We start from the raw sequence: 9,949 nt of genomic DNA on the forward strand, positions 1-9,949 counted from the left end.
GGCCTTTCCTCTTTTGAGCGATTTTAATTGTTTCTCTATCCCTCTGTCGTATATTTCGATATCTACTATTTTGTCATCTGTGCGACAATCTAGAGAAGGAACTACAGTGCAATCTTCCTTTGTGAAACAACTTTGGAAAAAGACATTTAGTATTTCGGCCTTTAGTCCGTCATCCTCTGTTTCAGTACCATCTCGGTCACAGAGTTTCTGGACATTTTGTTTTGATCCACCTACCGCTTTGACATAAGACCAAAATTTCTTAGGATTTTCTGCCAAGTCAGTACATAGAACTTTATTTTCGAATTCATTGAACGCCTCTCGCATAGCCCTTCTCACACTATATTTCGCTTTGCGTAATTTTTGTTTGTCTGCAAGGCTTTGGCTATGTTTATGTTTGCTGTGAAGTTTCCTTTGCTTCCGTAGCAGTTTTCTAACTCGGTTGTTGTACCACGGTGGCTCTTTTCCATCTCTTACGATCTTGCTTGGCACATACTCATCTAACGCATTATGTGCGACGGTTTTGAACTTTGTCCACTGATCCTCAACACTATCTGTACATGAGACAAAACTTTTGTGTTGAGCCGTCAGGGACTCTGAAATCTGCTTTTTGTCACTTTTTCTAAACAGAAGAATCTTCCTACCCTTTTTAATATTCCTACTTACGGCTGAAATCATCGATGCCGTAACCGCTTTATGATCGCTGATTCCCTGTTCTGCATTAACTTTTTCAAATAGTTCGGGTCTGTTTGTCACCAGTAGGTCTAATATGTTATCGCCACGGGTCGGTTCTCTGTTTAACTGCTCAAGGTAGTTTTCAGATAAAGCACTTAAAAAAATTTCACTGGATTCTTTGTCCCTGCCACCCGTTATGAACGTCTGAGTCTCCCAGTCTATATCCGGCAAATTAAAATCTCCACCCAGAACTATAACATGGTGGGGAAATCTACTCGAAATATTTTCCAAATTATCCTTCAGGTGCTCAGCCACAACAGCTGCTGAGCCAGGGGGCCTATAGAGACATCCAATTACCATGTCTGAGCCTGCTTTAACCGTGACCTTCACCCAAATCATTTCACATTTCGGATCTCCGTCAATTTCCTTCGATGCTATTGCACTTCTTATCGCTATAAACACGCCTCCTCCTTCACTGTCCAGCCTGTCTCTGCGGTATACATTCCAATCTGAGTTTAGGATTTCATTACTGTTTACGTCTGGTTTCAGCCAACTTTCTGTCCCTAGTACTATATGGGCGTTGTGACCGTTTATTAATGAGAGCAGTTCTGGGACCTTTCTGTAGACGCTCCTGCAGTTTACTATTAGCACATTAATATTGTTATTCCCTGTTGCATTTTGCCTACTCCTACCTTGCCGCATCTCAGGAGGCGTCTTGTCGGGCCTAGGGAGGGGATTCTCTAACCTAAAAAACCCCCATGTGCACTCCACACGTACTCCGCTACCCTTGTAGCCGCTTCCGGCGTGTAGTGCACGCCTGACCTATTCAGGGGGACCCTACATTTCTCCACCCGATAGCGGAGGGCGACTGAATGAACATAAACATCTACTCAAACAGCATGCGGAGAGGGAAATCGGTGCACAGAGCTGAATAACTAGTTGTGCACGACATAAGCGAACCAGACCTTTGCCTTCTCCCCAATCCTGCCGCAGAAGAGTGAACAACGACCTGGGAAAGACGTTGTGCCGATACACACCGCGTTTCTGCTGCTCCAAGCACTGCTGCTACCCCCAGCTCCACAGTGTACGAAAATGACCCTGCCCGTACTCTTCTGAGGCCTCTCCACAGACGTGACTCTAGCGGCCGGTTTTGAAGACTAGGTGAGGCAGTGATAACCTTACAAGGAAGTAATCCGCTCCCCCTGGTGAGACGCCAGCTAAAAGTTATTGATAATGGGAAGGTGAAATGAGCCGCCACGGCTCAATCTCCCCCACTCAAGACAAAAGCCATGTCCCACGCTTTTTTTTAATGAGAATGGAAGGAGAGAAACGAATCACTTACCTAGTTTTTATTTGGCTCACATGTACCTTCAAGATTTCCCCAGTCACTAGGTTGAGCCTAGCAGATTAATAGGGCTTATGATCTTAACAACTTCACAGGGTCCCACAAAATTAGGAGCAAGTTTCCTGGTAATACCATTACCGTGATTACAATCAGTGCTAAAATTCCGAACAAAAACCTAATCGCCGACTCTGCCGCAGGAAGGTCTCCTTCCCTGGTGATACCATCCCTCTTGATGGCGAATGACTAGGACGGTGTTTTCCGAAGATATATCCCAGTTTTCCTTAATCAGCCAAAAGATAATCTGCTCAGGCAACAGATCGTTTATACTCCACAAATTAGCCAGGCACGAATTAAGGGAATAAGAAAATACCAAAGCAGCAGGAACTGCTTTAGAAACCTTGTGCTGAATTGAAGGCAGCATTAATCCAAGGGCTGGAAATGTCCGATTTGGTTTGATTCTTAGCACGATAAATAATAAAGGTAGCCTTAATATTACGATTAACCCTCTCCGAAAAGGAAGGTTGAGGGTAATCGGGGGTGACTGAATGTGGTTAGTGGCGTTACAAAAACAAAGCTGCTTAAATTCTTGTGGCACAAAGATGGGAGCAGTGTCACTGACAAGCACCTTTGGCTCACCAAACTAGGAAATATTTGAGTTAAATGACGAATAGTTAGCGAGACGGTAACCCATCTAGTTGGCAAAACCCACACAAAACGAGAAAAGACATCCACGACAACTAACATATAGCGGTTCCCAGCTCTTGTTTGAGGCAGGGGACCCATGTAATCAATGAACACTTCATCCATGGCGCTTTTTCCCGTTTGGAATAGAATAAGCCATTATGTGAACTGGAATTGGGCTTCGCCATTTTGCAAGATTCACACTCCTGAGCCAATCGACGAATATCCTTACACAAGGACGGCTATGTGAGATGAGAACAGACCTTACCAATGGTTTTATAGAGGCCCAGATGCCCACCTAATAAGGAACTACTTAAATAACAAAATACGGATGGCACGAGTTCAACAGTAAACAAATTTTGGGCTCGGCTCATTTCCCAACTTCACCCAACAGAGTAGAATCTTTCTCAAGGAATAACGGCAAAGTTGCTCACCCGCTAACAACCGCCTTCTTATAGGACCTAACTAAGGATCTCGGTCCTGCTTATTCCTAATATCAGAAAATAATTGAGGTATCTCAGTTAAGACGTTAAAAACGGAAGAACTGATTACTGAACAACACTCCCCAGGTTCGTAGGCGCCCTCCTCAAACCTGCGGCTGAGAGCATTGGCCACCTGGTTATCTGAGCACCTGATATGGCGAAACTTGAAACGAAACGCAGATATATGGATCGCTCATTTCACAATCCTACCTGCCTATCTTGGGCGAGCCAAAAGCCAACTTAAGGACCAGTTGTCAGTCTCTAGGTCAAATTCTCTGTGTTCAAGATAAAATTTAAAGTTTTCAAGAGCGCAAAGAACAGCCAGAGCCCCACCTACATTCACTGAATGTTTAAGTTCAGCTCCCACCAATCTTCGCCAGGCAAAGGCAATAGGTCGTCTCTCACCTGCTTCTTCCTGTAAAAGGACTGCTGCCACCCTGGCATTACACTCGTCGGACTGGAGAATGAATCGCTAATATTGGCAGGTTACTTAGGGTCTCAATCTTTAGCCTTAAAATCTTCATTGTAGGTGGTGACAGACAGTAAAGAGCCTTGTAAACTGGAACAACATCCGTTAAACGGGTTGTATATTGAATCTTGTTAGTCACCCCCAACCGATTAGTTAGCACATCGGGAAACTCGCTCTAAAGATCCCTTAATTGAATAGCTTCAAGTTCACTAAGATGGCCAAGATCCACGTCTTGTCCGCTCAGTCTGCAAGGTGTCAATGTTAACACTACTAGCGCAACAGGAACAGAAGGCTATCTTCTCTGATGGGGCAAAACCCAAAGAAAAAGTTATTACTAGCAAAATCGAGGCCTAATTCAGTACGCAAGATAAAATCACATCCAAGCAATAAGATGATAGATAATCTCATCACAACTAACAGTTTAACTGGTCAGGAAAAACCAAGAATCGACAGGTACACTCAAACCTCACCTACCAAAGGCAACTCCTGCAGATTGCAACCCGACATCTCTGGGGGAAGGTCTAAAAGAGGCCATATTGCACCAGTTTGGAAACACAAGGTACCATTCATAATCAAGTAAAGAAACAGAACCTCCAGAATGAAGCAGACTGCAAACTGGTTCTCTATTAATTTAGGCACATACACAAGGAAGGAGCTGTTTATTACAATACGCGCACAAAATCCGGAGTTGCTTTTCAGTCGAGCAATTACTCGCTTACGATGGCGTCAGTTGTTTGTGCTCGGCCCGCACTAAACGGGACACTCCCGCACTAGGTGACTCCAGGAACGACACCGAAAACAGGATTTACTAGATGATAATTTAACAGCTGAGCTGCGGTGGTTCTCACTATAATGAGAGAAAACATGTGGCTCACATTCACTTCATTTTGCTGCTCATCAGCAAATGTAAAGGCTTTCATAGTTACCAAATCGTTGATTTGAGCAAATGTGGTCAGCTTCCAAGTGAAGACAAGCCATGACTGATTCTCAAACCCCATACCCTCTAAGATCTTAGAAATACAATCCTGTTCAGTGACATTTATACTCAAAGCCAAGACAGTAGTACGGACATGTTTCTTTATTTTAATTTGGCATTTATGTTTACTGTTTCTGTTCAATGTTTTATGTTTAATGTTTACATTTATGTTCAGTGTTTAAAAAATTCTTAATCTTTTCTCTATGTTTACCTTCATTAATTTTTCTTGTCATATCTATTGTTATAAAACTAAATTTATCTTTATTTCAACATTTATTACATATTTCATTAAAATTGTCAAACTTCATTACCAAGAAACCGATGATAAATATGATTTAAGTTTGTATCATCTTGTCTAAAAATATTTAAAATAATTAAGATTACCTGTAACTAATAGTTTTGGCATTTTTGAATACATTTGATTAAATAAAAACAATCTCTTCATTTATGTCTTCCTCTAGCAAAATATTCTCTACCTATATCCAGATTTTCAAGAATGAAGTCATCCAATATTACTGCTGACATCTCTATGCTTTCATCTAACAGAAAAATTTCATCATTATTTTCAATAAAACTATCAATTTCTTCATTAATTTTATCTTCAATTTTTCCTCATCTTTTTATAAATTCTTGATATTTTGGTTGATCTAAACTTTTTGAATAACTATACAAATGATTAATTTTTTCAATTTAATCATCCTGGTGCTAAAATATAATTATCAATCATTAATGTTGTTTTTCCACAATCACGTGGTCCGATAATTGCACATCAAATAGAATTTGATAAGAGTTTAACATGTTTATTTTTTTGGTAGTTTGGAATTCTGTAATTTAATTACATGATTGTTAATAATATAAGTGAATAGATTATTTCAGTTGAGTGATAATACTTCTGTTTTGAAAAAAAAGATTAACTATTCCTCTAAGAGAAACTTACAAAAGTGTTTCATTAGTTGGTTTTTATTCAACTTTTTTAACTCTATACATTACATCGAAAAATAATAAACTTTACTGTGATGCACAAATAAAAAGTTTACCAAAAATAAAGTATATACTCACATAGAAACGATAGAAATTCCTGTTGGTCAATATAATTTGAAAAATTTAGAAAAATTTATTCAATCGAAAATGGTCAATATAATTTGAAAAATTTAGAAAAATTTATTCAATCGAAAATGCCAATTTTCATATTATAGAACATGAAATTTTAAATAGAGTTGTTATTGAAAGTGATGTTAAATTATTTATGGATAAACAAGACTGTGTTGGTCATATTTTAGTATTTAATAATCAAACTATTAAAGCTAACACAAAACTGTTGCTAAACATGTTCCTAAAATTATTCTCTTTGAAATAATTAATTAATATAATAATTTGACTGATAGAATGTTTGTTAAACATAGTGTTCACAGGGAAACTAATATTATTGCTTGACTGAAACCTAATTCTGATTTTGTGGTCCAATACTTTATGGACCAAATAATAATATAAACTGCAATTTTCGATACTGTTCAGAATTAAAAATAAATATAACTGATGAAAATAATTATTTAACTGTCATAAATGGTGCTAATGTAACAGTAACAGTAATTTTCAGCTAATGAAAAAACAAAACAAATGAATGTTCCTAAGAAGGAAACTGAAATTAATATTAAAATTGGTGATGGTTGAATTCATCCTAATTTTTCACAACTTTACAAGAGTTTTGATGTTATTCACAAAGATGGAACTGATTTTTCTGCATATGATGGAAAAGCAAATATTAAAGTAATTGATAATTATGTTTAAGAATTATTTGATGTTATTACTATTAACAAAAGAAATAATTTTTTATCTAGACCTGAAAATCCTATTATTTCTTCTTCAACTCATATTTGTTTAACTTCTTCCCCTTTGGATAAAATTAAATATGGAAGGACATATTCTTAACAATAGAAAAATTAAAACTAAAGAAAATTAAATTCTTTATCCATTAGAATTATTCGAAGGATTTCTTAAATATTATAAAGAAATTACGTTTGAAGGTGATTTAACTGTTATTTTTATTTGGAGATCTAGAAAATATCAAGAAAATTCAATTCTTCATTGGACTACTGATAATGATAATTGTACACTTCCAAAAAAGGGAAAATTCTTGTTAAAATTATGGAAATTTGTATTCCTGTTGTTAAATATGAACCAGAATATTCATTTCAATTAGAAAAAGGAAGACTTAAAAATCTAAAAATTGCAATTTCTTTCTTCAACATGCAAACTATTGAATTTACTGGTTTACAAGGAAAAAGAAATTTCGAACTAGGTATTACATATTATAATTCTATAGAATTTAACATGACTTATTTTATTTTTGTTGTATTTCAAACTAAACGAAATAATAATCAATTACTCCATTCTTCTTTATTTGATCATGTTAAATTACAAAATATCTATGTTAAAAATGTAAGAAATGAAGTTTTTCCTCAAAAATTATGAAATTTTGATCCACCAAATAACTTCTTAAAAGTTTATGACACTTTTAGAGATTTTAAAAGAATAACTTGATTAAATAATGTTGTTAATCTAAGCCCTTTCAATTTTATTAAAAATTTTTCTATTCGTGTAATAAACCTTATACGAAGAATTAATGTTTTCACTACTCAAAAAAAAAAAAAGAAATTATGTGCATTCTTTAATGAGAATATTCCAAATGATACTATTGTATCTGTTATTATGCATGGTAAAAAGCATTTCACTTATGATTCCCAACATAGAAAGCTTACTGAAAAATTTTAATTAAATAAATGAATGAAAAGTTAGAAAAAATTAAAGACCTTTTAACTTCTGGTTTTCATTTCCTTTTGAAATAGTTTCGTAAAACTAGAGAAGATAAAAACTGAAAACTTTAGTTCTTCAAAAAATTAAAATATTCTCCATATTTTTAATTTTTTATTCTTTAAACTTTTTCTTTATAAAAACAAGGTCCAAGAACGGTAGCACTGAAAGTCTATTAAGTGAACTTCACAACTATAGTAATGGTTGTTCAGAAGTGTTCACTAAATTACCAGAACTTAAACATAAATCTTATCTAATTTCAAAAGCTGAACTTTTACCTACTAAATTTGGGGATATAATTTTATTACTTTTAGATCAAAAATACGAAATTGCTCCTCCAGATTGTTATACTAAAATCTCTATAAACGATGCTGATAATTTAGATCAACTTGTAAATTTACATTTTGTTTATCAAGGTAAAAAATTTAATTATGATCGACCTATTCATGTTATCAAGTTTGAATGAATTTTTAAAAACTTTCTATTTTTCATTTACTTAAATAAAAATTTCCTTTGCTACAATTTTGTAAGTTTTTTAAATAGCTCAGCTTTGTTCAACATTTTTGTTTCCACTGTATTTATGTAGAATTTAATTTTGTAGATATTGGGAAATGAAATTTTTTGGTAGGGGGAGGGGGACTGAGAAACTGGGATCTTGGTCAGCATCCTGGAAATTTGATTCAGACATTCTCTTCTTTGTCCTAGAACTCTCCTACTCTTACTGCTCAGCTGTTCACATGCAGTCTGGTGGCTGATGCATTGTGGGGATGGAGAAGACAGTTAAACATCCTACAACCCCCATAGACTGACATGTCTCAGCAGGATTAGTTTGGAAGGAGTATACCAGAATTATAAGTGACTTACTTCCACCAGCATGACAAGACAACCAAGAGACAGAACGCAATTAGCACTGGATGTTGTCAGCTAGGCGGCCGCTGTGGCCGAGCGGTTTTAGGCGCTTCAGTCTGGAACAGTGCTGCTGCTACGTTCACAGGCTCGAATCCTGCCTTGGGCATAGCTGTGTGTGATGTCCTTAGGTTAGTTAGGTTTAAGTAGTTCTAAGTCTAGGGGACTGATGACCCTCAGATGTTAAGTCCCATAGTGCTTAGAGCCATTTGAACCTTTTTTTGTCAGGTATTTGACATTGGATACTACCAATTTTGGTATCAGAGGAAGTTACTACGTAGCCTGTGGGAAGGTTACAGAGACATCACAGAAGCGTCTATAATGGTTACCTGGCGAGTGTAATTAGACTGCAGGAAAAAAATTACCACACAAAGGGACTCTCATTATCAAATGTTCAAATGTGTGTGATATCTTATGGGACTTAACTGCTAAGGTCATCAGTCCCTAAGCTTACACACTACTTAACCTAAATTATCCTAAGGGCAAACACACACACCCATGCCCGAGGGAGGACTCAAACCTCCGCCAGGATCAGCCGCACAGTCCATGACTGCAGCGCCTTAGACCGCTCGGCTAATCCGGCGCGGCTTCTCATGATCGATTTAATTAATTGGCCTATCAGTTTGATATCAGTGACATATAAACGGGCGAGTGGAAGCGTTAACGAGGGTACCACAGATATGATTCAAGAGCTGGAGCGGTAATCAAGAGTTTTTTCATTGCAGCGAGATCTCTTAACGGAATTTCAATCTGCCACCTGCACAAGAAGAGATGATCCTCGTAATAAATTCAGCTATATTATCGCATTTATAAAGTGATACATAGTATAAACCTGATATTTACACAACCTCTTTGAGCTGTTACCTTGAGAGGCTTCATATGTGTTGAGACATTTGTTTGCTTTAAGAGAGTTCAAAAGTGAGCTCTTAGCACTCTATCATGAGCCAGAAATGAGTTTAATATTCTAGTCCTGTGATGCAGAACGTACCAGATAACAGATTTGTCTCTCTCATGACCGAATGCTTAGAGGAAATATAGCCTATGCCATAGCATTATACAGGATTTTCACAACAAATAACGATACTTTCGCGATGTGAAAATGCGTGTATTCTCCGAATTCTTCTATCTTCGAAAATAACTCTTATAAACTGGAGCAATCTACATTTCACGTGAGAAATTCGAGGTGAGTAGTAGGGCAAACTTCGTTTCAACGACTTTTGTTAGTGTGGGTTGCCTACATTCAGAGGTAAACCTATTGTTTTGTTTTGATAGACAGGTCCTTAACCTATTGTTCTGCCAAGAGGATTATGCCTCCCTGGCGAAAATTCTGCCCTTTGATTTACAGGTCCTTAACCTATTGTTCCCCCACCCCTACCTCTCCACCTCCTTCTCTTCAGACCCTCAGGAAACCTCCAATTCTCCACCCTACCCTTCACTGATACATGTACAGTTTCAGGCCTGAGGAGTGCAAATAGCCCCCTCCCACTCTATCAATTTGATTGACTGCTTGATTAAATTGATCAATTAATTAACCCCTCCATCTCTGGTAAGCTCCTAACCCTCTCCTCTCCCCCAATACTATCTGAAAATTGGCGGCTCTGTGATGA

This window comes from Schistocerca cancellata, chromosome 4 (assembly GCF_023864275.1).
Source record: "Schistocerca cancellata isolate TAMUIC-IGC-003103 chromosome 4, iqSchCanc2.1, whole genome shotgun sequence".
In the NCBI taxonomy this organism is placed as follows: Eukaryota; Metazoa; Arthropoda; class Insecta; order Orthoptera; family Acrididae; genus Schistocerca; species Schistocerca cancellata.